Source organism: Hermetia illucens, chromosome 6 (genome assembly GCF_905115235.1).
Source record: "Hermetia illucens chromosome 6, iHerIll2.2.curated.20191125, whole genome shotgun sequence".
Taxonomy (NCBI): domain Eukaryota; kingdom Metazoa; phylum Arthropoda; class Insecta; order Diptera; family Stratiomyidae; genus Hermetia; species Hermetia illucens.
Genome location: NC_051854.1, coordinates 9,627,771 through 9,654,980, shown reverse-complemented (window position 1 = coordinate 9,654,980; position 27,210 = coordinate 9,627,771). Strand labels below are relative to the sequence as shown.

General features: G+C 40.2%; 1 protein-coding gene across 3 annotated transcripts in view; it reads right to left on the bottom strand.

Annotated features, from left to right (window-relative positions):
* The window catches only part of LOC119659507 (A disintegrin and metalloproteinase with thrombospondin motifs 9), a 246,084-nt gene extending 219,601 nt beyond the window's left edge, over window positions 1–26,483 (bottom strand). For all 3 annotated transcript variants that reach the window (XM_038067634.1, XM_038067636.1, XM_038067635.1), the window contains exon 1: window positions 25,749–26,483. The gene's annotated coding sequence lies outside the window, so the exon portion shown is untranslated. The remainder of the gene's footprint in view (window positions 1–25,748) is intronic.
* Window positions 26,484–27,210: the final 727 nt, after the last annotated feature.

Sequence of the window (27,210 nt, the reverse complement as noted above, 5' to 3'; positions counted from 1 at the left end):
GCAAAACCTGCGGTATTTCTTGCGAGCATTCCTCCACCAGATCCTTGCTTCCTCTCCTCCGATCCCAGTTTTTAAGTCGTCAGAATTCTTAGGAAATGCTAGTTGAAAGCAAAGACCAAAGACCGAAAACACTGCTTCAGTTTCCTTTTGTTAAAACTGAGAAATTACAAAGACTATGCTACTCCAGTGGCAGACCCGAAGAAACACCTTCTCTCCACCTGTCTTTATCAACCACCAAGACTGCACTCTCCAATTTAACTCGAGCAAAGCATTGACTCCCCCCTTCTTCATCTAACCTGCAACGAAAACTCTGAAATACTCCAGAATTTACATGCATAACATTTCGTCTTAGCCAGAAACAAACGCTGGAAATGCACTTAATAATATGCAGGATGATCAAGTCTATGTGGAAAAAAAACCAACAAACCAGCAACTTTTTTGGTTTTTGAGATAACTCTTCTCTCTAGGTCGACCCTGTCTTGATCCATAGCCAATATGAGTCACATTGAGTGGGTAGTATGCCTTTGACAGCCTATCGTATGTGAAAGGAGATTTATTTTTAGCATCGAGTATCAAAAAAAAAATTCTTATTAGTGCTAAATAGAAGAGTGCAGGATAGGAAACGTAATCCTTAGAAAATGACATAAGATCATAATCAGTGCACATTGACATCCGAAACCACCATAAGGCTTTTTCTAATTCCTGGTAAAACTTGCTACTTTATGCATACAGCAAAAACGTCGATTTAATTTCCAATAAAACATTAATTGGAAAAGGCCATAATGCGACGCAGTCATTGCCCTGCATCACATTCAATCCGGATTAGATTTGAATCTAAAATCTAAATATTAAATTTACGGTCTCATAATAGTCATAAAACTGTCGCAACACTAATGAGCTCGATTCACCTGAATGGATAGGTTATGTTTAACCCGTACACAAAACTCATTCATAAACCAACCTCAAATATAAATCCCAAATCGGAATTATATCTTTGCTAATAATTTTCACTCATGGAATTAATGTGTTCATCAAAGTGAAATATCCATTGATATCTAAAGTGTTTTCTGGTTTGCAAATAGCTTAAGTTTTCTAGATTGCAATGAGTGTGATTGTGCTAAAATATCGGCTGAAATTAAGTTAGTTGTCTGAACTCATTGCTTTAAGACTCGTGAAAAATGAAGTAAATTGGATTATAAATTTAAGTTTTAATTAACTAATTAAGTCTGATCATGTGGGAGGAAAAATCCTATTACATAGTTGATGGTATGTTAAAGGTAGTTTATACAGAAATGCGGGATTTCTGCGAAAATGCACTGGCTAGGGGCAGATTTATTTTTGGCAACCCCTTGATTCTGTGGTCCCCATAAAACCCTATGCAAGGCATACCTCGTTAATCACCCCTTTCTTTGGTTGCTGGAATTGCCAAGGTTTATTTCAGATTCATTTTAAAATGCAGCCCGCTGAAAAGGGGTTTGGAGACAAAAATGTTACCTTTTAAAAAATGTTTTTTTTTATTAAAAAAAATAACTAAATTTACTTTTTTAAAATTTTTTAATTCTAATAAAAAAATCAAATAAAGAAAGGGATGCATCTTAGTTATAATTCACACTTAAATCAAATGAACTGAAAGGTTTCACACTTTTTACTTTCTAATATAGAAAAAGGCCTTCCTCGTTACCGGCCTGGGATGTTATGGTTGACTCAACCTACGCCTATATACCAAGTCAACCGTCCTTTGAGTTCCGTCTTAACAAAAATCACTTTCACCACACTTTACTCTAGAATATAAACAAACTTCAAGATTTATTTCAATGCACGAGTTAATTTTTAAGATTACATAAGTGTAGCTCGCTAATGGGTTGTAAAGTACGAAATAAAAGAAAAAAAACTGCAGCAACAACAAACCGAGGCTAGTCAACTTTTCAAGTTGTATACATGCGTAAACACTTGACCACAACATTTTTTTTATCTCATTTAAAACTGCGAAATCCGTGGGCTGACCATAAGCCTACAATTGCAGATACTCGTATCTTTGCGTACATCTGAAACGATGACGTTTGCATCAAAGAAGTTTTCACTATCATCCCACCTTTTTCGGGCCGAAAAAAAATAGACCAAGGCACCCTAAGATTAAGTCCAAGACACTGCAAGTGGCCCCAAACTATGCTAATTTGTCGCTGGGGGTTCTTGGTGTTGTGGAAAAGGTCAGTTCTGCATAAATAGATGCTGAACGAAAGGAAAATCAGGTTTTAATGGTTGTCTTTTGGAATAATGAGACGCATGATTCTAAATATAACAGAAGAGTTTGAACACTTGATTTGACATTGGTATCTATCGTTTAGCTGGTTTCAAATTATTCAGGCATGCATGTGTATCTTGGGTTATTTCACGTCGATGACATAAAGCCGGTAATGTGATAAGATCTTTGATTTGTAGATATTAATTTATTGGTGTAGCTTGTGATTGCTATTCTCGCGAATCTATAAATTGTGTTTCTTAGTTGATCAAGATAAAGTTGTAGTTTTTCTGTTTTGGCTTTGTATCTTTGCCGGTTCTCGCTGTTTTAAGCTAGCAAAAAGTTGAAGGTGTCTATCTTAGATGTCTTTGAAAAAAGTAGATTTGTTTGAACACAAGACTTTGTGCCGCCACAAATCCGCAAAAAAGTATCTCCTCGCTTTTGGTATCATTCAATGTAAATTCACGTCATTTTTCTAAGCATAAATCATTCACTGTACCACATGTATCTTTTCTATGTCACATGAAATCCCAATTACTTTCTGAACTGATTCAGAGCCCCATTTGCAAATCAGCGCCCAATGTGGGGTCCGATTTGAATAAGTTTATTCAATCGTGCAAAATGCAACGAATTCAAGTCAATAAGGAACTGCTTCCGTTCTGAACGATCACATTATTTACATTTTTTTCGAAAACCAAGTTTAAATACCCCAGACAGCCGGACTTGATCAAATTTCTTCAGGGTCAGCAAATGTTGCATGCGTGCCGCGAATTTGATTGGCAATGCAAAATTATTCGTGGGGTCTTTGTAGGCTGTTTTGCAAATGTCATCATACGATGGTTTTGTTGATCTATCATTTGCACAATAATCATAATAGAGATAATTTGAAGTGCCTTACTCATCAATAGTATTACCTGACGTAGGTGGTCTCGATTTCAGTTTCCAAAATTTGGGAAACTCTTGTCTGACCGGCTGCAGATAATTGCAGATTTTTTATAAGTCGCAAACTTCATTTATCTGAAATTTCGATTAAGTGGAAATACGAACCTTCTCCGAATTTAAATCTGTGTCAACGCCTGAACAAACCACCATCCTCGACCTCTTTGGACGACTGATCTCTCCTTAGGGTTCGTGAAACTCCTAAGATTGGGCAGAAGCGTTACCTACAAATAGCATATGTGCATGCTCACTCAGCACATGGAAATTCCCTTGAAGATGGTGCTGATTAAGTAAGGAGTCCACCAGTCAAGAAATCTGCCTATCGGCATAAATGTTCCCTTGAATCCTTCAACGCGAACAAGTTCGTTATTTGTGGTATCCAAAAATGCGTTGACAGAGGAAAAAGAGGCTGCAGAAGCTATTATCAGTGAAGAAGGGGGCGTTTCCTCCATTTCTGCGTTGCAGCTGCATATAATGAGCGATTGACGAATTTGGTATCTAAATCCTCCTCTTTACACTTTAGCGGATAACAGTCCTCAAATGCATTAGCTACAAGGAGCAAGCTGCTTTTGAGTGCTCTTCGGTTCCCCTTCTATTGGACTCTCCTAAAAATTTGCCTTTGTTTCAAAAAACTGGGTTTCAAGTAGCCAACAAATGCCAAAGTTGTACTAAAAATCTATAGATCGTACCCATAACATTTGAGGCCTGCAAAAGAATGAAGCTAAGATTGTTACCCATAATTTTCCACCCTTGACCTGGGGGTCTAATTTTATGAGTGCTCAGCTCCTCACTCGTATTCGAGTCCTAGATCTTATTTTCATATTTTAATGTCCGGCTGTATATTGTTTCGCCGTTTAACCCGAGATACGCGATTGCGGATCCATCCTGGTTCGAACTCTAAGCACACCATGATCTTTAGACACGGCAAGCGAGGGAACGCATGTTAGCGGTGCACTTCAGTTGGGCTGCACTTAGGTTCGACTTTCTTCCTGGTTAACGGTAGTCAAATCGGATGGTCTTAAAGGCATTCTACAAACTTCAATGCTCTTTACAATCTTTCGGAAATGAATCTACCGCAAGGTTCCGTAAATCGTCACTACTTCTTCTCGTCTTCATGTGGGTAATTTAGGGGCAGGAAATATCGATAAGGGAAGAAAAGTAGAGCGGAATTATGCCTCCGCTTTGTATTGATGAAGGGAGTAAGCTGCTCCCGAAATATATATATATATATAATAAAATAAAATTGTAGTTTGGAGTAAGCTACTGGTCTATCAATTTTGGTACCCTTGTGTCAATCACAGCGGGACTCTTATTGCAGTGTCCAAATCAATCCGTATCCGAAGAGGGCCGCGAGATTAGACCGATATGGCGGGTACTCGCATAGAACTGCCAAGACTCAACCACGTCTGAATGTCTGTGAGACCGCTGAGGGTCTAGTTGTCCTGGAAGTACCTTAATATACTTTAGAAGCCGGGTATATGATATGCAGAAATGTTTGATTTCTGAAGTTCACCATTATAACTTTACAACCACTATCACTTCCACAGTTATTTAAATTAGTCCCTTTTGTTTCGCTATGTTGCTAGCGGTTCTGCATCTTCTCAGCGTTTTTGAATCGCATTTCGACACAATTCACTTTTACGAACGGAGTCCGTAAAGTTTTCTTAAGGCTCGTTCATTGCTACTCTGTCTACCTTCCTTATTTTTGCCACGCAGACCCTTTTCTTTCTTTTTGAGATCACAGACTATCGTTGGTAGTCTAATAGTTTAGGTTCAGTTGCGATACTAACAGATGCTGGAAACATCAGTAGACTAGTCGCCCTTATTCGATAAGTTTTCCTTCATTTACGTTCATTTCCTTTATATTGCATTCCCCCGAATTTAGTCAAGATGGAGCTTAAAAAATGTATCAACATAAACATATAAATGCCTATTGTCACTCCTTACACAACTTTACTTCGTTTTATAATTTGGAATAGTTTGTTTGCCACCCGAAAAAATCAGCTCCAACTGTTGAGTCTGTCATACAAGTTTCCTGGGCGGTACGATTTTAATGGAAATTTTGGCCTAAGATTTGGAAAGGCTCTGCAAAAGCAAATCCTCAACGCTATTTATGTACACTTTCTTTCATTTAGCATTAACTTGGAGTCCTTGTGACACTCCCTAATAATATAACACTTTCTCCCTACACCCTCTACATGGATCCAGCCGATGTGCCATCTAATGCTGCTGCTAAGAGATGGTAGTGGAGTGGATCCACATCTGATCATTTTCGGGAGAGTTTGGAGTTAGGGAGGTCACCGGTGAGGGTACCTTATTCCTTGATAACTCCCCGGGTCGGCACCAAATGACTGTAGAAGGGAGGAAATAGGAGCAGTATTTCTTTCACTGGAACGATGCATAAATAAACTCTGTAAATCTACCAAGGGAGGGAGAATTTCCACCAAAACATCGAGGAATGCAGGATACATCACCTCGATTAAGGTTGGTCAGAAGGCGGGAATACAGAGCAGGAAGGCATGAGTAAAAATTCCAGTAAGCTTCCAGAAACCTCTTCAAAAAAGAAGGCTGGAGCGGTAACAATATCCGTGCCAGTTGGCAATTTCTCCATTCCAATCTCAGTACAGGCAGAAGTGGAGAATTTGAAAATTCGCAAACCTAAACGGAGAAGATGAAAAGTGAATCCCGAGGCGCACTTACTTAAAAATAATAATCCCCAAGATTCGAGATGCATCCTACACCGACATCCCTCGGAAGGTGAAAACAAATCTAAAACTGGTGAATTTGGTTGGGTCATTTGCAGGGAGCATCTCTAAAGAGATACTTTCTAATCTTGGTTTCGGCTGTTTCTTAGTATGCATAATCAACACGACATTTCCATAAAATGTCGAATTTATGGTGAGGAGGGTCACCTCATCAAGGATTGCACCACATACCTATGATGCATATTGTTCAAAGAGGAAAGGAGTGTTGACGATCTGCAGGATATAGGTCGAGGCAGGTTTTCGGCATTTGGGAGAAAGATGAGCCGCCCTGCGAAGCACCCTAGAACCTTTCTTTCACAAACTATTCGAGAGTCGAATGTATTCTTGACGGTTATTGGTGAACCTACCGCAGCTTGAACGAGGGGTACCCTCGTAAAGCCACATTATGAGCATGCGAAGCCAAGCCATACAAGAGACAATGGCGCCCTTGCAGTTGATTTATTAGAGCAAAAATTGGCGGCCAGCCGATCTATAATACATACGCTCGTCCTAGTACAACAGTAACATGATGTGGGTTGATGTTATATAGATCCCAAAAATCTTAACCCTAAAATAATCACCGGCGATTTTAATGTGTAGGCCTTAAATTGTAAGACCCGAGTGACGAACAACTGAAGAAAAAATTCTCATTGAAACCTTTGCGAAGCGTACTAGTCAACGTCAGATATATGCCAACCATCCGAGGTAGAGGATTTGATTCGATTGTCGATCTGACACACTTCAGTACCTCGTTAATGAGATTGACGGTCTAGTGGGTGAGTACTAAACCCACACCATTCAACAAGCTATCTTTTTCGATATTGCGGACGGAGGAAACGACAATCCAAGGCACGCTGAATGTAAAAAAGTTAGGATGGCTGGTTGGTCTACCAAAACTTTCGATAAAGAGATATTCCTTGCGGCCTTAGAAATAGATCACGAATCAGTGATAGGGCAGCTGTGTCGAGTTATAATGTTTGCATGCGACACTTCAATGTCTGGGCGACGTTTGTATCACTACAAAAAATTAAACTACTGGTAGAATTAGGATATATCCCTGTCAGCGTGCGAGGAGGCATTGTCAAAAGATGAGAGGGAAGCCGGACGATCGGGAGCTCGAGAACAATACAGGGTTTGACCTGTACGGGCAACCAAAAGGGTTTGTCACTGACTGAGTAAGAAGGCGTCGAATCAGGATTCCCAACAGGTTAGCAGTCTACCTCCCAAGCACGAATAGTTCACAAGTACATTTGAACAGTGCTTAGTGAATATGACAATAAAGTGGATTGTCTCCTGTGCAGTGAAAAGTCAAAGGTTAGTACCGCTGCCGAAGCTCCTTAAGCCATCGGGCGTGTCTTCTTCATATAGCCCTACCTACCACTATCTAGAAGGCATTAGAAAAAATGATTTAAAACAGGCTCCTCCCGTTCATCACCTTGCAACAGTGTGAATTTTGGCGAGCCCCTTCTACGGGTAAGGAGAAGTTAATGGTCATGAATCTCGTTAGGGAGGCGATATTCATTAGGAAGCGCTTTGCCGTGATGACGCTAAATGTCAAAAACGTCTTTGATTCGGCCAACTGGTGTAGGACTAAGGACATTTTTGCTAAACTTTGTATCCTTGGCTACTCGGCTCGGTTAATGGATAATTACGTTTCGGATATGCTTTTCTTGGACGAAACGGACGAAGGGGAGGCGAACAACTACATTGTGACAAAAGATGTTCCTCAAACAGGGGCAAAGGAATTCATTCTGCTATTCGTGGCTCCTGCCTAGGATTTCGTTCGAGGCGGCTGCGGATTTCCAAAGAACCATCAGGAAGGAATTATATAAGGCATGGTTTTGACAGAAGAGTGATTTCGGAAATGGTCGTCGGACTCGCACACTGATCTGGGGTATACCCGAAGGTCCGAAGTACATTATATTGTTCGAGCTCCATGGAGGCGAGAAGAACATCCAGTGACGTCCTGAGTGTAAACATCAGATCCTCAGATCCTATGAATGAGATATTGAAATTAAAGTTGCATTGGATTGCAGCAAACGTTTAGTATAGTCTCGATCCAAAAAAAAAAGACGCCAAGAACTAGAACGGATCCGAAAAACTCATCGGACACGTGACCTAAACGTGCTGGTGTAAATCAGAGACCTTCCAGCGAAGTAATACCTCGCAGTGATCCCGCGGGGATATGGACGGAAGAGTTCCGATGGTTTTAGTGGATGTGAGTAGCATAGCGTGCTACAATCTTGCAGAGCAATGTTTTTTAAGATTTCCATCCCCATCTAGGAGACCCAAAGATAGTAGTTTGTAAAAATAATGCCGCCACATTCCTCTGGAGTAAAAGGAAGCTTGTTACAACTCATTGAAATACGTGAATAACGAAAATAGTAAGGTAATCTCCTCAACGAGCAAACGAATCCAATTGACACCACGGGCGGAACTACGTGGTTTTAAAGCAATCACGTGACTTATGTAGAAATAATTCTTAACTCCCGTAAAGCAAGGTTTCAGGAAGTACTCTCATAGCGATGCCAATGGTCACTCAAGCAATATGTGCAATGAAGTATCTTTGGTGCGATAAAACCTAGGAAACTTTGAATGTACCACAAGGTCCGGCAGTTTAACCTGACTTTGAGCCGCTGGGTGGCATGACATGCTTTTTTATGACAGTTAGGATTGTGCATGTGCTCATTTGGTAACGAACCAAAAACAGCTTAATATCAAAAACTGCACTTTTACGATCATCACCTCTACTCGGTCATCGGATCCTAGGGTAAACAACTCAGAGTACCTACATCACATAGACCACTAGTCTTAGAATTAACGTATCCACCATATGGCTCATGCTTGTTACGTATCACGCCACGCTCATAAAACGCCTTTCAGACAGCAATTGTAATTAAAATGTTTAGTCAGGTGAAATATTATCCAAGACCATTGACGACTTGGCTGGGAAGTTTTCCGTCATTTACGTACACTCATCGGAAGATATTCAAAAAAAAAAAGATGGATAAAGCGTAACCTAAGCTGGTACGTGTCACGCTACTTCTCTTTTGTATGCTCCAAAACAAACGTAACTTTGAGCACTATCCAGAAGGAGGGACAACATCTAAATGTTTCCCGCCAAAAACTTTATTTAACACCCAGGCGTCCCGGCTTACAACTAGCTCTCCGAACACATTGAGCGTTAAAGTCGGGGGTGATTGAACCTAGAACAGACTCAATTTGCGATAAAAGAAGAAATAATTATTCATAGAGTGAATGGAATACACATGTTCGCGTATTGTTCGTCATGTCTGCGTTAAAACAGGACCGGGTAGAATATTCTGGGTTCGAATGGAAGCTAGCAGAAAGTTAAATATCTTTCAATTGAGATATGCTACAGATGTGCTTTTTCTGGGCACATTTGGATAGATATTTCGGTATAGGTTCAATTATGGTCAATTTGAGGGAATTAACATTGTAATCATTGACCAATTAGTCTGTTTTTGTTAGCCCCGAGAGTAGCATTAAATTTGATAAATTTATCTTTGTTAATTTCAATGATTTTCCTTCGATGGTTAGTGTCAAGATAGTTCAACATTAGTTTGACCTTTTTAAATTTCGGATTTATTATCATAAAGATTGGAGCTAAAAAAAATCACCGAGAATTGGAAAAATCGGGTGGATCTTCAGAATCTACCTAAGATTAACGAGCATTTCGGGAATCATTTGTTGCCTTATTCAGCGCAAGATATCCCCTGAAAAAGGGAACAAATGATTCCCTAAGTACTGTCTACTCTACAAATGGTTCCCGAAGTCCTGTAAATTGGATTTCGGGAACTGTTTATTTCTTTTTTCGGTTTAAATTTTTCACTGCCGAAATACTGTATAATAAGCCACAGTAAAATAAAATTTACCTAAAAACGAAAGAATCCCCTGCGAGCACTTCAGGCAAGGCGTTAGATCTTTATCGAAAAAGGAGAGAAATGGTTCCCGATATACGGTTTACAGGATGCGCCATTATTTCGGGAATAATTGTCCCCTTTTTCAATAGAAATTTTGCCCAGAAGAAGAAAATAAATGAATCTTAAAATACTAGGTGAAATTAAGCCGAATACTGAATGGTATTCTACCGATTTTTATTTAAAAGATTTCCTAACCCCCTCTATACTGAACAATGTGGAATGAATATGTACTATGGCGCCCAACGTGGGGCCATTCGCTGTGAACCAGGACAATACAAGGTGGTTGGTTCGCTTATCCATCCTCGCTCATTATCAAGCCTCACTTAAGAGTTTCGAGTGCCACATAAATAGACCCACCGGATTCTTGATTTCCCAGTGCTGTTTACTGATCTAAATCATATCTAAACTCCATCGTATAACCAGTGGAGATTCCCGGTTTTTCTGCGCACATGTACACAATACAATAAATTCCGTAATTTCAATTGGTATCCCATCGAGACTATCTCGCATCCATCATGACGATGGTGATCGTGTGAAGTGTTAATTCTTCATTCCATCTCAATTATTATTGGCACATTTTAATAAGCTGACAGTCAATTAGGTGGCACTTAATCAACTCGCCCACGCAACATATTCAACAAATTCAAGCAACAATCTTTAACCATCGGCTCCCCAGCCATCTAACAATCGTTTGAATGATTCTCAAATTGATTTGACTCACATGAAACACGTTTTGGAATCAAGGAACCTTCCTTTTCCAAGACTTATGGGGGCATTATGATAATTGTTGTGTTAGAATTGTATGGTCAAGTAGTGTAGGCAACCGGTCGCTGAACAGGCGAACATTGTATGCGGCAATGTTTCTTAAAATACAAAATATCCAAATTATCACGGAAATTAGATAAAAAAAATAGATACAATACCAAAAAAGTCTAGAGGCTCGTGGGACGATGAAAGATGACCCTAGTTGGTATAATGATGATGTGCTTTACTGTGTTTAGTCTTTTATGTTAGAAATGCAAAGTGTGGACTTAGAATTCAATGCGTTACTGCTACTGCCAGGTTTATTGAGTTTTTTTTTTCGTAGATTTCTTGAATCGGAGACTTGGTGATGAAAAAATCAATCTCATGAATAAAAATGGTAATGTGCGGGGGCATCCCACTACCGGCGACATGTATGGAATTGAGTTATAAATCGTAAACAAATCGACTTTGCGGTAAACTGTCTATATTGGAACAATACGTCGCCCATCAAGGTGCCCATGACTTCAGACGGAACTACATTTGGGGCACTAGGTAAATTGATGGTACTTGGAATGAATGTGTTGACTTAGGTCTTGAAGGTCACAATGCATCCTATAAACTTTAGGGTTAATAATTGGACCATGGAACTAGCACAAAGAAAAGGTAACATCTTTGTCTCTCAAAATGTTGACCCACCAGTAAGGGCTTCCTGGGGTCCTCCGTCTGGGGCAGACCCTCCTTTAGATCTTCCCTCTGCAGACATCAGTATTTAGACCCTAAAAAAGCAATACGGACTCTGATTCCTGGGCTCTAAGCACCAACGGCCATTAACCTGTTGATATTGTAGTTGAGCTTCGGAAAGCGAAGGCCTCCGATTCCTGGGCGCAAAGTGATGATCTTCAACCTGTTGGTGTTGCAGTGTGGGTGTAGGTTTTCAATAGTGTTTTCATTGAGAACAAAACTCTATCAACGCAACGAATTCAAAATGGGAGGGAGGAAATACTTAAAGCGCAATGTGGCTGTTAATTTATGTCATCAGATTACTGGAAGATCCAGCCCGGAAAGTCTTTAAGGGAAATATATATGATAGAAAAAGAATGATGGCGTAGGTCAGGACGCCAGATAGCTTTTAAGGATATCGAATTAGTGGCCCTCGGCGTAAAACTGGGGTGTCTGGTGTTCCTTATTAAAGCAGACGGGATATCGGTTGTTACGCCGTTGATGATGATGATGATCAGCTTGCTGGAGCATATCCTTAAGAAGAGCGTCATGAGTATTCTGCTGAAATTAATATTAAACAAATTGAATTTACCAAGAACCGGAACGATTCATGTCCTTCGGTTGCTCTTCGAAAACTATCGTCATCTCTACACTGTCGTCATCAATCTAGAGAATACATTTATGTACATAAATTGATGGAGTACATATCCACTGAGTTAAATGATTCTTCTGCTATGTAGCAAAGATTAATGCGAATCTTGTGTATCGATACCAAAGACTACCCTCTAGCTACGATATTTCTCTTCATTATCGTCATAAATGCTGTCACGTGGAACATTTCCAACATCCTACAACCTGCTTTACGCAGATTATGTTTTCATAGTCTTCCCCAGAAACAAAGCTAGTGTCAACTAGTTCGTCCAAACTTTGTAAAGACTTAAGCGGTTAGACGATGGTTGTTGGCCGGAGTCGACCTAAAGAGGAGTTATTAAAAAAACCTGAAAATTTGGCAAAATTCACGTTCGCCTACATGCTAAACTCTATGCTAGCGAGGCTCGAGCATACGGAGTGGGAGGAGGGGGGGTGGTTCCGTTTAGTGTCCTGTTTAGTGTTTCCAGTCCCTCACGTGTCCTCACTTCGCCTATCCTTAAACCAGTACCGGAGCTAAAACTGAAAATAAAAAAAAATAACGACTCGGTCAGGGACGATAAAACTCGGGACCCGAATGCCACGATCAAGATTGCAGATTCGCGACGGATGGCATCCTCAATTGATACTTCTCTTGCCTCAGATGTTCATATGGTGTGTTGTTTGGGGTTCCTAACCTGCCTTGGCATCCTCCTGAGGATAATGCCCGTCGACAGAACCCTTCAGTGGAGTTTGTTACTACGTGCAGGCAATCCTTCACCGTCAATTTCGCCCAATTTTTTGGGTTTTGAGTAGCTCCCCCCTCTAGGTCGACCAATCAGAATAGCTTTTTGACCCTTGACCAGCCCTATTCTGCCTTATTACAATTTGAAATTATCGCAAACACGATCTACATCTGAATCTGAAGAAAACGGGGGTTCTCACTGTCAATCTTGATGATGCTGTCATGATCGCTATCATTGCCAACGGCCTATCGAACGCTTTAACAGTTTTGAATCAGTGGTTTCTACTAATGATGAACCACAGCGTGTAATCACTTCGCTGTAATGGCTCAATGATGTAATTCGCACTTGAAATAAAGACATCCGTGGTTGATAGAACGTCGCGCCAATTTTGGGTAAGTTCTAAGAGAAATGCTTTGCAGAACATGTTCCTTAGCTTAGAAGTACCGTTCTCACGAACTCGAGGTGGGCGATCAGACTTCAGTCTGAAGTGGCTCCTGTCACGAAACTGTAGCGGAGTTTATCTGGCACCATGGGAATCGGTATGAGCCTCTGGGAGGATATGCCTCAGGAAAATTCCTGTATGTGGTCTCTGAATCAATTCATCTTCCAAAAGCACCGTGGGACTATGTTCACCCGTAGATACTCACGTTAAACCCCCAGGTCCGGTATCCGTTTCCTTAGATCCACATTAAGGTCAACACAGAATTTGCTTCAGTAGTTATAACACATAACGCTCAACGAGTTAATTTCCTATTAAATATCGTTTTTCGCTTGTTGGATAGGAGAAAGCTAGGCTCCACGTACACTTCGCTCTATCAATTTCTTGGTAACAGCCCTGTCTTCTGAAAGAAGCGTTCCGTTGCCTCATTCCTATGCCACATTGTAAAGTAGAATGTTCCCTTCTTTTCTCTCGATAACTTATCCCCAAGGTTTATTATTTTGGTGTTCATCCTAAGGTTTCTAGTCTCAGGAATTATGGTCGTTGCCATACGTAGCTTTTTCTGAAAAAGGTAGGACTCTTTCAAAAATATATTATTTATGAGAATAGCACACACGTTTAGAAGTTTTCAAAGGTGAGCCTTTCCGCATTTACACGCTGCTGCTTTCGAGGACGGCTGGATAGGAGTACTGTTTAGCTCTCTCGTCACGGCCTATTGAATCGCCTCTATCGAGCCGTCATGCTTACTCTTGATCGTTGATTTTATTCTTAGGAGCAGAAAACAAAATTGGTAGGACATTCGTACTTCAAGGAGCATGGGGAAGAAGAGGTATGCCGCTTGTTTTCCGGGTCGTGCTCAAACGGCCACATCTCGTCGCCAGGTCACTACATTGTCCAAAAAGCCAGGGTCCTCATTCACATGATCAAGAAGACCCTGGAAGATCACTTTTCGGTTGGCCTTTTGCTCCTTTGACAACAATCGCGGCGCCTTCTCCACACACTTTTTCTCCATGGTTAAGTTTTGTGTCAAAAAAACGTAAGTTTGAGGTATGCTCAAGTTATCAATCATTTTGATCATCCTACGACTGTTCGATAAACGCAAAATATTTTCGTTGGTTTTGCTGGTCAAAGGGCACCCAAAGCGCACGAACGACTTGTACCACTCAAAAAAACCCGATCTACCTATGGAAGCACCACCATAGGTCACCTTAAATTGTTATGAGTCTCCTTGCCCGTTTCACTAAGATTTACACAAAATTGGATCGCATATCGATGTTCCAGTCAACGCTTCATGATTCTCCATGACGAAGCGTTTCGACAAAGATTTATAGCACGAGCAACTTACTCCCTCCAACGGCGGAGAACCAACTTCTGATTTTTCCCATTGTTTCAAATATCTCCTCACCGATCCTGCGCGCGTAGGCCGCTTCTTATCTGCCCGTTTACCCAGGAAAAGAACAGACTTTGTATTCTGCATGACTTCACGGTCTGACCTTCGGAGAAGTGTCTTTCCCTGTCTTTTTGTCAAATGGAATTTTTTTTTATGAAGCAGAAACATCGTAAACAACACACGAGCACTCGGTCCTTCTTGTGACATCTCGGTTGCATGGTTCAAAAGTATGTCATTTTCGCATTGCAAGCGGGGAAGACAGCATTCTCGGGATTCCTTTTTACTCACCTTAAAAATTGTATCTTATCTTCCTTGATGTTGAGGTTCTCTCCCCAATATCCATCCCCATAGTCAGCGAACTAAAAAGCGGGATTCACAAATTTGACGACCAGCAAAGACATATGGTAATCCGTAGGCTTGCTGGAGTTACGGAACCAAGAATCAAAAACAGACATGCCGATGCAGACGATGGGTGAAAAGCCTTTGATAAACTTCTATACTTCTGCAGCAGTGTGGGTCATCCCAGCCATGATAGGCTTGATTAATATCGAGACAAAATCATTAATGACGGTCAATGCAAATGTCAGACGGTCAGCGCATTGTTCCCAAAACAACTGATTGGCATCAACGTTTTGTGTTCCAAAGGAGCCAATGACGTTCCCCCTTGGATGCGTTACTGCAACGTCAAGTATTCACATATGTGTCGCCGATTTGTGCATAACTATGCTTCTGTTTTGTTGGTCTGAGCAGATTATCCTGGCTTGAAACGCTCTCTCTTCGAGACTATTTCTATGTAGCAGTGATTTCACCAGATCTTCCGCCATCCATTGCGAAGCTTGTCAGTTTGGCATTTGAGTGGTGCTAATGCGGAAAATCACGTAGTCGCAGTGGAACAATGACTGAGTAGGAATCTCTGGCAGCAGTTGAGGCAGTACACAAATTTCAAAAGCACATAGAAAAACTTATAATTGTAATTGACAACGCTTTGCTCAGGTGGCTGATGATCTGGTAGACTAGATGGATGGGGATTGAAGTTCCAGGCATTGTTTTTCGCCATTGTACATCGCAATGATTAACAATATCTGGTACCTGATTCTCTGTCTTCGATTTCATATAGTAAAACTGAAATCACGCGGGAGTGGACTTAATTTCTCCACGCAGGTTATAAAACATCGATGGGGCTCATTAAGTAGAATGCTACCTATGGAGTTTGAAGTAGCTGCGGGTATGCGAGTGTGATAGAGGTACCCCAACTATTCTTTGTGGGTATGCGAGTGTGATACAGATACTTCAACCTTTCTTCGCGTGATAGGTTGTACGGGCAGCAAACCTAGAAACTTTGGATAAATAAGAGCTGACAACCGAGGTGATCAGCAATGTCAATCTATTGGCCTAAAACAGTTTCACAAGCCTAATTGTAAGATATCCAAAATGTCATTCATCCGATCGGGCTTCACTCCAGGTCTTACGCCGGTAACACCAACATCATAGTAGTTCCCGATTCTCTTTCAAAATTCGTCTTCATAGAACTAAATTAAACGGTTCACCGCAAACATGCGGCTTGACCTCGAAAAGAGTTGAAGCCTCTGCCTTTGAAAGGATTTTTGGTCAAGTACTTGATCCAGCAGGCCGGGAGACACAAAGATCTTGCCCGATAAGCGTGATTGGAATATCAATGTTTTATGGTTCTCTTACGTTTTGCACTCCTTTCGTTTTGTCACCATCGAAGCATTGCTTTATAATGTTATTTTTGGGCAATGAGTGATGGATGGTGTAGCCTTTACCCGATCTGGACTTAGGTTTAGAGGATAAGCTTGCGCTTTTCTGAGCATGGATTCAGAGAAGCGAATAATAAGAGGTTTATAACCTGAGCCCCCGACTGCGGAAGTTTGGAATCGGTAATAGGGGGATGCGAAATGAATGTGGCAAGGGGTAACACCGCCAAACTTTACTAGAAGTTCGACAGGGATCTGTTCCCTGTGAGCTAGAAGACATACCGACCTGGGTGAATGATATGTTTCCATCGCTGCAACTATCTCCTTCCTATGGTTCCTCATCTACATTGCGTGAGCGGGCCTCAAAAAGTCAGCCACCCTTTTGTGTCCACTGAATACACTAAATTCAAAAATGACCACCTTTCCTGGAAGTCATAACAGAATCGATGGAAAACGAACCGAAAGCCACTTGAAAAAGCGATGGTCTGATACTCTAAAAATGGTCTGAAAACATTTCGGCTCCACAATCTGTTATTTCACCTTTTTTTCAACTTTTTAATGTGTAACGTTAAACGAAGCTCTAGTAGAATCAAATCAATGCCCGCCCGCTATACGGCCTACTAAACTTTTAGGCATTTCTTCGGCTTACTTCAGTGTTACTTAGAAGTGCACCCAGCTGTGCTTATACTATTCTTTCGCCAAAAATATTAGTATTTTTCGGAGCCACTTTACCTTAACTTACTAATCTCTGTATTTTATGTCCCTTTCTTCATTTGGTGGAATCGGCTAATTGCCGGTTCTTTTCTTTAAGCTTTCCATTTTCTCTCTCCCGGCAGAATTCGCAAGAGCCTTTCTTAAGGAGTATCTTAATTTTTGTAGGCGATGAGGTGCCAAAGTAGTCCAACGGAAGAAGGAAAAGAAAATGATGTAATCTGCCGAAAAGTTTTCCTCGCCACATCGTGCTCAACATGATTGTGTGTGACCGTTAAATGTTTTGGGTTTTCGTCCCCACTCTCGTGAAAGTTCAGATGTGCCCGACGTAAGACAAGTGCTTTCCTTAGCAGGTGAAGGACTTGAATGACCAAGATTCGTCAGTTTTATGGTTTGTTAGAAAGCTCTGTCTTCGTGGCAGAAGTCAGTTTAGGTGTTCCTCTCGAGCTCTCCCTCCTCTCATTTCTTACTGAGCTAAAGTGGTCCAACTAAGTTGTCAAATATACAATTCACTGATGGCTGGTCCCAGAAGCAGCCAAAATGTTTGCTTTGTTACCTTGATCCCTTTTTTGAGAGTTCATCACAAAGAAATCTCCTCTTGTTGCTATAAAACATTTTTTCCTGAAGTATTTTCTGACACATTAAAGCAGCGGAAGCGCCACATTTTAAGATTCACTTCACCGCCTTTCATCCATAAATCTTGTTTGGTACAAAGCAATGAGCGCGTCATTCGCACTTATCATTTTTAAAACGACATAAAATTTTTAAGAAATTATTGCTTTCTCCCTGACAGAAAAAAATCAAAAAGCCAAGCCGAAACTCTTGCAAATCATTAATAAGAATCTGTCCTTTGATATGCATTAAGCGAAATATTATTTCAAAATATGCTTCTTATCAAAAGGTGGCAAGATGCCAACAGCGGACGGGGTCAACAACTTCATTCATTAATGTTCCAATTATAACAATATATTTATGACAGGCTGCATTCGCTGGAATAATAATGAAGTGATAAAAGATGATTTGACCTTAGCCTATACCGTCTACAGTTTCAAGTTCAAAGCCATTCACTTCTTGGAGAATAAATGAATCACAATGAAACCACTATTCGCTCCAGACCAACATACGGCGCCCTGGCCCCCTAAGAACTTAATTCGGAAATTTAGTGAAACATCAGCAAACAATAATGTTCCTGCGGCCCCCAAGTCAATTCCTCAGGTATAATGGGTAATAAAACTTTATTTGACAACGACAAGTCGATTCTCCAAAAACCTGACTAAATTGCAAAGGTAGGCTAAGCTCCGCTTTTTTGGGGCTTTTTTTTTCTGGTACGAATGAAGAGCAAACGCACGGAGACAATGGGTATGCTACCATATACGAAGCAAACGAAAGCAAACTCGATAAAACCGAAATTGGTAAATTCAATAGGCCGCAATCAACAATCAACTGACATTCTGACAATAATTGTTAACCAAATTTATTCACATTACTTATCGTATTGCTCTGATTTCCATGGTTATACTCTAGATTGTAGAGAGAGGAGGTATACTGTCGCGTGATTATGTTTTGCTGGAGTATTAATTAAGCTCCCTGTGTTGGCTGGAATTTTCCTCCAATACAACATGAACTATGAGCTATCATCAAACGAAGATTACAATAGTCAAGCAAGTTTTGTACATCCCCTCTTGGGCCTAGAGAAAAACATTTTGAAGGACACTTTCTATGCTCTGTCTAGTGTAAGTTACGGCCTGCCCAGCAGTGTCCATCATATTACGTAAGGTTCTACTTCAAAAGTATGAGTTCTCTTTTTAACAAACGGTTCTCGAAGTGCGGTATCTGCGTCAATTATGATTCGCTTTCTGAGTTATCAATAAATCAAGTGCTCTTAAGTACAAAGCAAAGGATCACGTGGAGTATTTTCGTCAAAACATTTTCATCAGAGAACTTTCAGAAGTCTGGAATGAACTCACCGGGTACAATTATCATTGGAGCTTCCTTCAAACTGGAGGAGGTGTTCTTTAATTTATCGCCAAGAGTCCTTTTGAACTTGCATGCGATTGCCAAAGTTAATGGAAAAACACCAAATGACGTCTCCCTCTTAGTACGCGCGCATAGAAAAAAAGGAATCCTTTATCATTAGCATAACACGACTGTGCCCTTTATGAACAAAAAATGACGAATCATGAGCTCCGAACTATCATAACTAAAAAAAGACACAGAAATTGTGTCTAATCCGAGCTATTCAATGGGAGCACTTTCTACTTACAAATGAGCCACGAAATTTCGTCAATAGCTCAAAGGGACGGCAGATCATAAAGGACTTTGAAAGGGTTACAAACGGATAGATTGGATTGAGTTGGGGGAAATGGGAGGAGGTATACTGCTAACGACTCAGACCTCACATGTTACGCTTATTGTACTATCTTCAGATATGTTTATTAAGGCAGTTTCCTCTTTGCGATGCTTTTATTCCTAAAGGTATTTCCCAAAATAGAGAGAAGGCATTGACAAGCACTTCATTCTTGAATTTGCCAGATCTCAGAAGAAGATAATTCGGCAAAGCTTTCTTTTCGCTATTCCCCCGCTCCCATCTCTTCCGGGGTATCTTCGTCTAAAGTCTGCCAAGGTAAAGTAACTAAAATCAAGTGCAACTCTACTTCGTGCTATGCCTTACATTCGCTACGAATATCTGGGCACATCAGCCCGAATTACCCAACACAATAGACTAAAAAGTATCCCATTCAAAGCCTGGCTGTCAAGGATGTTTTTAATGTGATATGAATGGCTGACAATGGAATAATTCCACCTACCATAAGAGGACCTGTCAAGTCACAAACTCTGTCTAATAATTTCCAGGAAATGAAATGGAAAATAAAGTGAAAGTGTTAGTACATGAACTTGTTGTTATTCGGCAAAAACTTTCTGCATCACTAGGTTTCGATCAAAGATTTAACATAAACTAACTGGATGCTGGATTGCCTGGCAATGGCGCCAAATATCTACGGATGAACTTTAAGGCTAAGTTCAGCTAAAAAAGACATACATTGACAACAAATTACTAAGTTAAAAGCAGCCAAGGAAACTAACTTGAAACTCATACAAAGTTTCCAAAACAGTGTACTAAGTCGTCAGCGAGCATGCAATTAAGGATAGTCTGTCAAGGCTATCAAGTTCAGATGAGAATAACAAAGTCAAAAAATTGACAGATGTCACAAGTATGATGAGTCAACTGAAAACAGACAAAAGGCTTACTGTTAAAAAGGACAAATTTCCTAAAGACTTAAGGATCTGATAAACAGCTAGTCCAGCTATCCAGCCAACGGTGGGTTATCTCAATCGTAGCTTCGCGACAAGTTATTTTACCGGGTGAAAATTTCACACGGCCCGTGAATTCTGGGGATATCCGTCCTACCTCTTAAAAAAACAATAGTCGATTTGACTTCACGAAATCTATTCGTCAATTTGAAAACTCTCGCTCTTGTCCGCAACAATATACGACTAGATGGGGTGGCAGTTAGAGACATATGCATAATTTACGTTTGTCTATACAAAGCCGATAACCAGTTGAATCTTTGCGCATTTTATAGATTGGCAGGCATGCGGTATATCGCCGCCCTCCAAAAGTTGCACAAGCAAATCCTGAGCAAACTTGTAGTAATTGAGGTATAGTCGAGTTAACTCTGTTCTCTCATTGCAGTCAACGCCTTTCTAAGTTGTGGGTATTTGCCATTTTCGAAAATATGCCTGTTATTAAGGGGGGTCCTTGCTATATTCCTTGGCAATATGCACTGTTGGTCAAACTAATGCCGCTATTGCTTGCCTTGGCTAAGTAACCAGAGGCATTTGAAAAGCCTCTTTTAAGTCTAGTCGATGACGAATAGCCCATCCAATCCGAACATTTCGCGCACCCATATCGTCCCTATCTTCTTATCCTTTCAAGTTCTAGCAACATGAATCAATTCTACCCAGGAATGAAGATTTCTTCTTTAGCTGTCTTCCAAATTCATGCAATGTATATAAATCTCGCGATTTGAACATGCATTGTGGTATTCTCCCCCTTAAGTTTTGACTTGATTGCGGGAGTCACCAGCTTTGCTCACGATGGGTCTTTTCACCTCGAACATGAGCTACCTTTCCTTGTTTTTTTTCGGATTCTACAAACATTTTGAACTAGCCCTTTTAGGCCGGAATCAGCTTTGACCTTTTTAGTTTCTCTACGCATGACAGATTCTCCTTGTCAGAAATAATATCATACCTTTCCTTGCTTCGCTATTTATTTATGAGTTTTGTTCATCGGTTATTATTATTTACTTTGGGTTTTACCCCGTTTGCGCCGTCTATTCAATGACCTCCTGACTGCAGCGTTTCCATCCTCCGCTGCCAGCAACTTCACACCAAGTGGCTTGATATGTTGTTACTGATTAGTGTTGATAAAGCTGTCCGAATGTCGGAACAGATTCGAAGGGTGAGACGACGCTGTGGTATTTTTGTCGCAAATATTTCTCTGCTGCCAACAAAATGGCATATTTCTTAGCCTGGAATATGATCGTCATAATTGGATTTTCCGCATTCGTCTTTCATGACTGATCTCTCGATGAAGATGATTAAATTATAAACTCGTGGCCATCCATCGACCATTCTTCTCCCTGATTACGACAGAGTATGTCTTTTCAATAACAGTGAAGTGCCACTGTCGGCGAATTACCCGTTGTTTCAGTAATACTTAAGCAACGAACCCTTTAAATCTGTGCCGACAACTTCCTACTAGTAGTAAAGTTCAGCCTCGGCCATCAGACGAGGCATGCATATCAAAATGGGCTTTATTATTGATGTATATAAATTCATTGTGGTGAAAGCCCCCAGACCTTGCCTATTTCAAACCTGTAGCACCAAAACAATCCTGACATTGTTCCTGGATATGGGGCTTCGACGTTAGCTTGGTATCGAGATGTACTCCTAAATACTTGACCGTTTGTAGCTTGATTTCCGTCCCCGAAAGGTGAGTATCATATAGCTCTACTCTTCCTAACGCTCCCCGTGAGTCCACTACCAAGGGATTAACTGAGGACTATCTGCAATGTTACATTCAAGCGGTCAAGTAATGTGTCCGTAAACATGCCGATATTTATTAGATCTTTTGTAAATGCTTGCATCTAAACCTTTGTGTCCTTCAGGAACGATGTCAAGATGTCCATCACTAAGAATCATAACACAGGAAAGAGAACCCCTTTCTGTGAGAAGCGCCTGAGACATTGTATCTCAATAGACTTTTATCCAATCAATATGCGGATCTTTCCCAATCCCAGCATGTGAAGGATCCAACTGATTAACGACGGAATAAGGTATAATTCAAACACTTTTGATGTCCATGAAGATGCTTAAAGCGTATTTTTTTGGAAATCGGTTTTACCATGAGCTCATGTGGCATGTGGCCGTCTAGAAATGTATGTATCCCTTGTGAACTAATCTACTAGACTTTTTGATCCTTTTAAAAGAAAGGGAGACTGAATTGTTGGAGGATATTTTCGTCCGTGCAGGCAGGTTTCCTTGGGAGGAAATAAGTATCAACTTCACATTGCGCCAGTTAATTGGAATATAAAGGATATCCTGAACAACTACTCATCTGAAAAATTCATTGCAGTGCCTTTATATGAAGTCTATGCATGAAAATATTCTCCATCCCTTTATCTGCTTAAATAAAGCTACTAATGGCATATTACTATTTGTTATAGATTTATTGCATCACTACCCTTAGTTGACTCTATTAAAATATCGTAATAATATGAAGCAGGATATTGGAAAGTTTGGTGGAAATTCTTTCATTATTAGCAGTATATCCAAAATTGTCATTTTTGAGTAAAGTTACCGGACTTGAGTTCCTGATATTCGCAGCTTGTCCTACATTGTGGTTATCCCTGACAATTTTATATTATTTCGATACTGTTTTTGATATTAATTTTTTTAGTCGATTGTTTTAAGGATAATTCTCTTCATTATCTATGAGTTTAGGGCATGCTATTCTTTTTACTTATTCCTTCGTTTTTTATGTTGTTCATTAGGGTTTCCTGAATTTTTATTTTTTGAGTCTTGTAATATCAAGAGTTCCTCCTATTTATGTTCATCTCCTGGTCCTGATGTACCTTCTGCACCCGTGTGTCTTGAAAAAATGCTGTAGGTATTCCATTCTGACTATCTGCATTCGAAATCCAAATGGGATTTTCACAACCGAACACCCAATTGTCATACTGCTATACGAATCATCTCAAATAAGGAGCTACGGAGACGGCACAAATATCCTGGTACCAAATACCAAGAGATAAACTTAATACCAAAGGAACCTTGAAGAAGCAGTTACCAAGGGCAACAGCGAAATCGATGAATGGCGCTTTTCAACCACTATTAGCTATACTACTCCCTAGGCAGAGGTGATGCCTAATGGATTGGTTCTGACCTGAACGACACCATCTATATATACTGTATTAGAAATAATGTGGACGAAAAATGTGTAAGATAATTTGACCTCGATTTCTATGGTCCACCCTTAAGGGCATGCGGACTCAGAGTCCCCTTAATTCTTAAACAAGAATGGATTGTTAGGAACGAAAAATTAAAATTTATGCAAAAAAAGTAGAAAAATCAATTGTTAAGCGTTAGTTCAGAAAATCCTGTGTTCATTAAGGAGATGGAGAATAACGCAGGTCAAGGTCAGCCAAGCCCTCAGAAAAACTTTGGCACCCCGGGAGGAAGTGCGAGCTAAATAGATGCAATAGCGCCTTCACCCAAAACAAATCTCGAAAGCCTTAATAAGCAAACAGGGGAATTTTTCGCATATTCGTAGGGAAGATCAAAAGCAATAAGCCACCTTGAAAACTCCGGAGATTATAGGAAAAGAAAAATGAACACTAACCAAACACTGCTTGGCTTTATTGGCCAAACTTCAAGATTTATTGTCGGTCCTTTACTATTTAGATTGTCCCTTTTTCATTCCCAATTAATGTTGGGGCCGCCTTTGGTGGTCATTCAGATTTTGAGGAAAGCTAATTTACCTACTAAGATATCCCTTTCTAGAACTGAATTTGAATTGGAATTATCCATAAAATTGTTTGATTATTCCCAATATCTCAATTTTCCACCTACACCTAAATCAATAACATTCCATTGTTGTGGCTCTAATGGTCCAATATACTTTCATGAAATCATTGAGAATATTTACCAAAAATATCAGTCTTTTATCATAAATTCCATCAAATCTCGACACCCACCCGAAATTCCTTGCGAATTTTTTAAAAAATTTCCTCAGTCAATCGCATAATTGTTTCAAAGTTCAGCTGGAGAAGAATTCTTAAATAGTCAAATGACCAATTTAGCCTCTCTTCCAACTTCAAAATATGTCTACTATCGCAAATCGAATATATCTGAGCCTACACACATCAAAATCGGATTCCCGATGGCGACACACTACCATACGAGCCAAGAATGTTAACCTGTCCACCTGACCACTTAAGACCACTTTTTTGTTCATACAACACACGCATGCAAGATCTCTGCGTTTGCCGGTTTTTGAGACCGACTTTGGTATCACGATCGGTAAAGCTTGCCAAAATCTCAACGGATCATAAATTCACGATCGCGTCCAACAACCCAAGCATAGATCTTAGAATGAAGGAAGTTAGATGAAAGGAAAGGACTGGTCAGAAAAAAGATTCGCAACCGCCTCTGCAAAGATTGAACGACAACTCACTGAGAAACTTGACCTCAAGATACATCGGATCTACAGCTTGAGCACATGCGAGTTTAATCCACCTCCGAAATTCCAAATGTGTAAAAAAGCTCTCCCCCTAATGGCTGTTATCAACTTGAGAAAAGTAGACTAAATAGACGTGGTCGGCTTTTATGCGATTGGAAAGGAAAGGAGGGTACCAGCATTGAAAGTGAGTGAGAAAAAAGTGCTCGTGAAATTATCAAGTCGGGGAAAGGTTCCGCAAGTGACCTTATGATTAGTTTGGTTTTTAAATAGAAAGAAATTAGTTAATTTGTTAATTTTGGGTTGTCGACATTGAGGGACGTTGATAGCGGGAATAGTGGGCACTGTTCGAGTGGTTCTGAGGTGCCGGTTGATGAGGCGAAGATTGTATCAGGAATTGAAAGACTATTTGGCCTTAAGTTAGAACAGATGCATTGTTTAATCCTGCGCAAAGATGACCCTAAAATGGGGTGTCCAGCCATAGAATTAAAGCCTTCTAAACTGGACGCACGTGTTAACCATTTTCCTAGGATATCAGTTGGGGATAATAAATTTTTCAATTTTCCGATTTCCATTTCTAATGTCACAGAACATATCCTTGCAATATATCCTTGGTTTAGCAGCCATCTCGGGCACTACACTCAGAATGACTACGGCGTAAACATAAGTCTTGAAGGGCTCTAAGGATCTGCAAATCCTGGTTCGAATACTGATTGGAAGATCTGAGGGAATAGAGTAAGAAGAACCCTCACTAAAAAAATCCAATTAATATCTGAATAGTTTGGGATCATCTTTGATATCAAAACTTCTTTGCAGTCCTTTGCAAAGAGTATGACGGAGAAAGGTGGAATTTGGAGCTGGTATCTGGCATAGTCTCTATATCGAACCAAATCAAGTTCCATCCTTACTTTGGACCTTAATCTACTCTTACCAGGTAGATTTGATTCAAACCCAATCGACTGAATTATTAAAAACATCTAACTATCCAACGAATAGCAAAGTACGCTGGACCATGTCCAGCGTCCAGCATAGCTCAATAATTGACTAACCTTAAGACCTAAAGATGTAATCGAACTTATACAAGGTTCTGTTCTACTCGTATCTCCGAGAATCCAACGCTATTAATGCTCGACTGTTACAAACAGCATCGAATCTTTCTTCCTCCTTGGTCCGATGTACACTGAATCGCTATTCTCCGTGATCGAAATGAACATATTTCAACTAAGCCCACTACATTCACTAGTTTCACTACCACTTTTCTCAAATTACTAAACTTCCAACTGGGGGTTCATTTCACAGAACAAGCAATCGAAACTCACTCCGGGGTAATTCTCGTTCTAAGTTTCTTCCTTTCAACATAAATTCACTGAGAAACTGATCGATTGCCCTCAACTCGCTGACTAGAAACATTTGAAGATTTTTTTACAATTCCTCACGAAAACTTTGCGAAATCATCAAAATCATGAATTAAAAATTCATTTGGGTGTTAGACTTGTGACAGAACAAAATCAAAATCTTTGCTGCAAACCAAACTGTTCAACATTATTGAACGTTCAAGGTTCGAGGATAATCATAAAAGCATATTATTCAAAAAAACCGCGAAATTATCTTAGAAATTTTCCATCTTTCTCTCGAATTATTACAATATTCAGATCGTAAAAAAATATTAATTTTCCCACCGAAAAAAAACGTCGTTCTCCCTCATAAAACTTAATTTTCCCGCGCGAGGAGTAGGTTTTTTGAAACGCGCGCGATCGCGTATGGCCCACCAAAGCCTAGCGAATGCCGACACCAACTGCAAGATTTCTTTCTGAAAAACCTAGTGCTATGGTCTTTTCGATCCATTGCAATCATCAGGTTTTTAAATCAAGGAAGCAAAGCCAGCATAGTGCTTCGTGCAACAGCATAACGAAATGCTCGTATGAAAGCTCCGTATCTTGTATCTTTAACAAGAAATTTTCATCAAATTCAGGTCTACGCGAAGAAGGGGAACGCAAAAAGCTTTAGTTCTCTGAGTTTTAAATGCTTGAGACTATGTTAAGAGCAGTTGGGGTTTAGTGCTGGAATTCTATAAATTAGACTGAGGAGATCACTTGAAATGCTAATCGCTATCTGCTTTTGTACTGTTTAGATTCGAAGTTTCGCTATAAAGTTACTCGCAACTGTGTAGGCCAAAATATCGGTACGAATTGTTTCAACCCAGTACTATTCTGTCAAAACTAAAATTTTAGTTTCTGGCCGCTTTCGAAAATATCCAAAAGGAATCAGATAATTCCTACTCCTCCTAGTTCGCCGTGGCATTCATAATTGAAAGGACCATCTCCATATTTGATGCATTCAATATGTTGAAGAAGAGATGAAACTCCATCCCCATCCCCACACGCGTTCGAGGCGGTAGTCTTTTTCTCTTGCGTGGCGTCGTAACTTTCCCTAGCTCCTTGAAACTTTTGGAAAGGTAAGGGGGAACCAAATAAGTAAACAGTAAGCGGGACCCAAACGGCACACAGACTG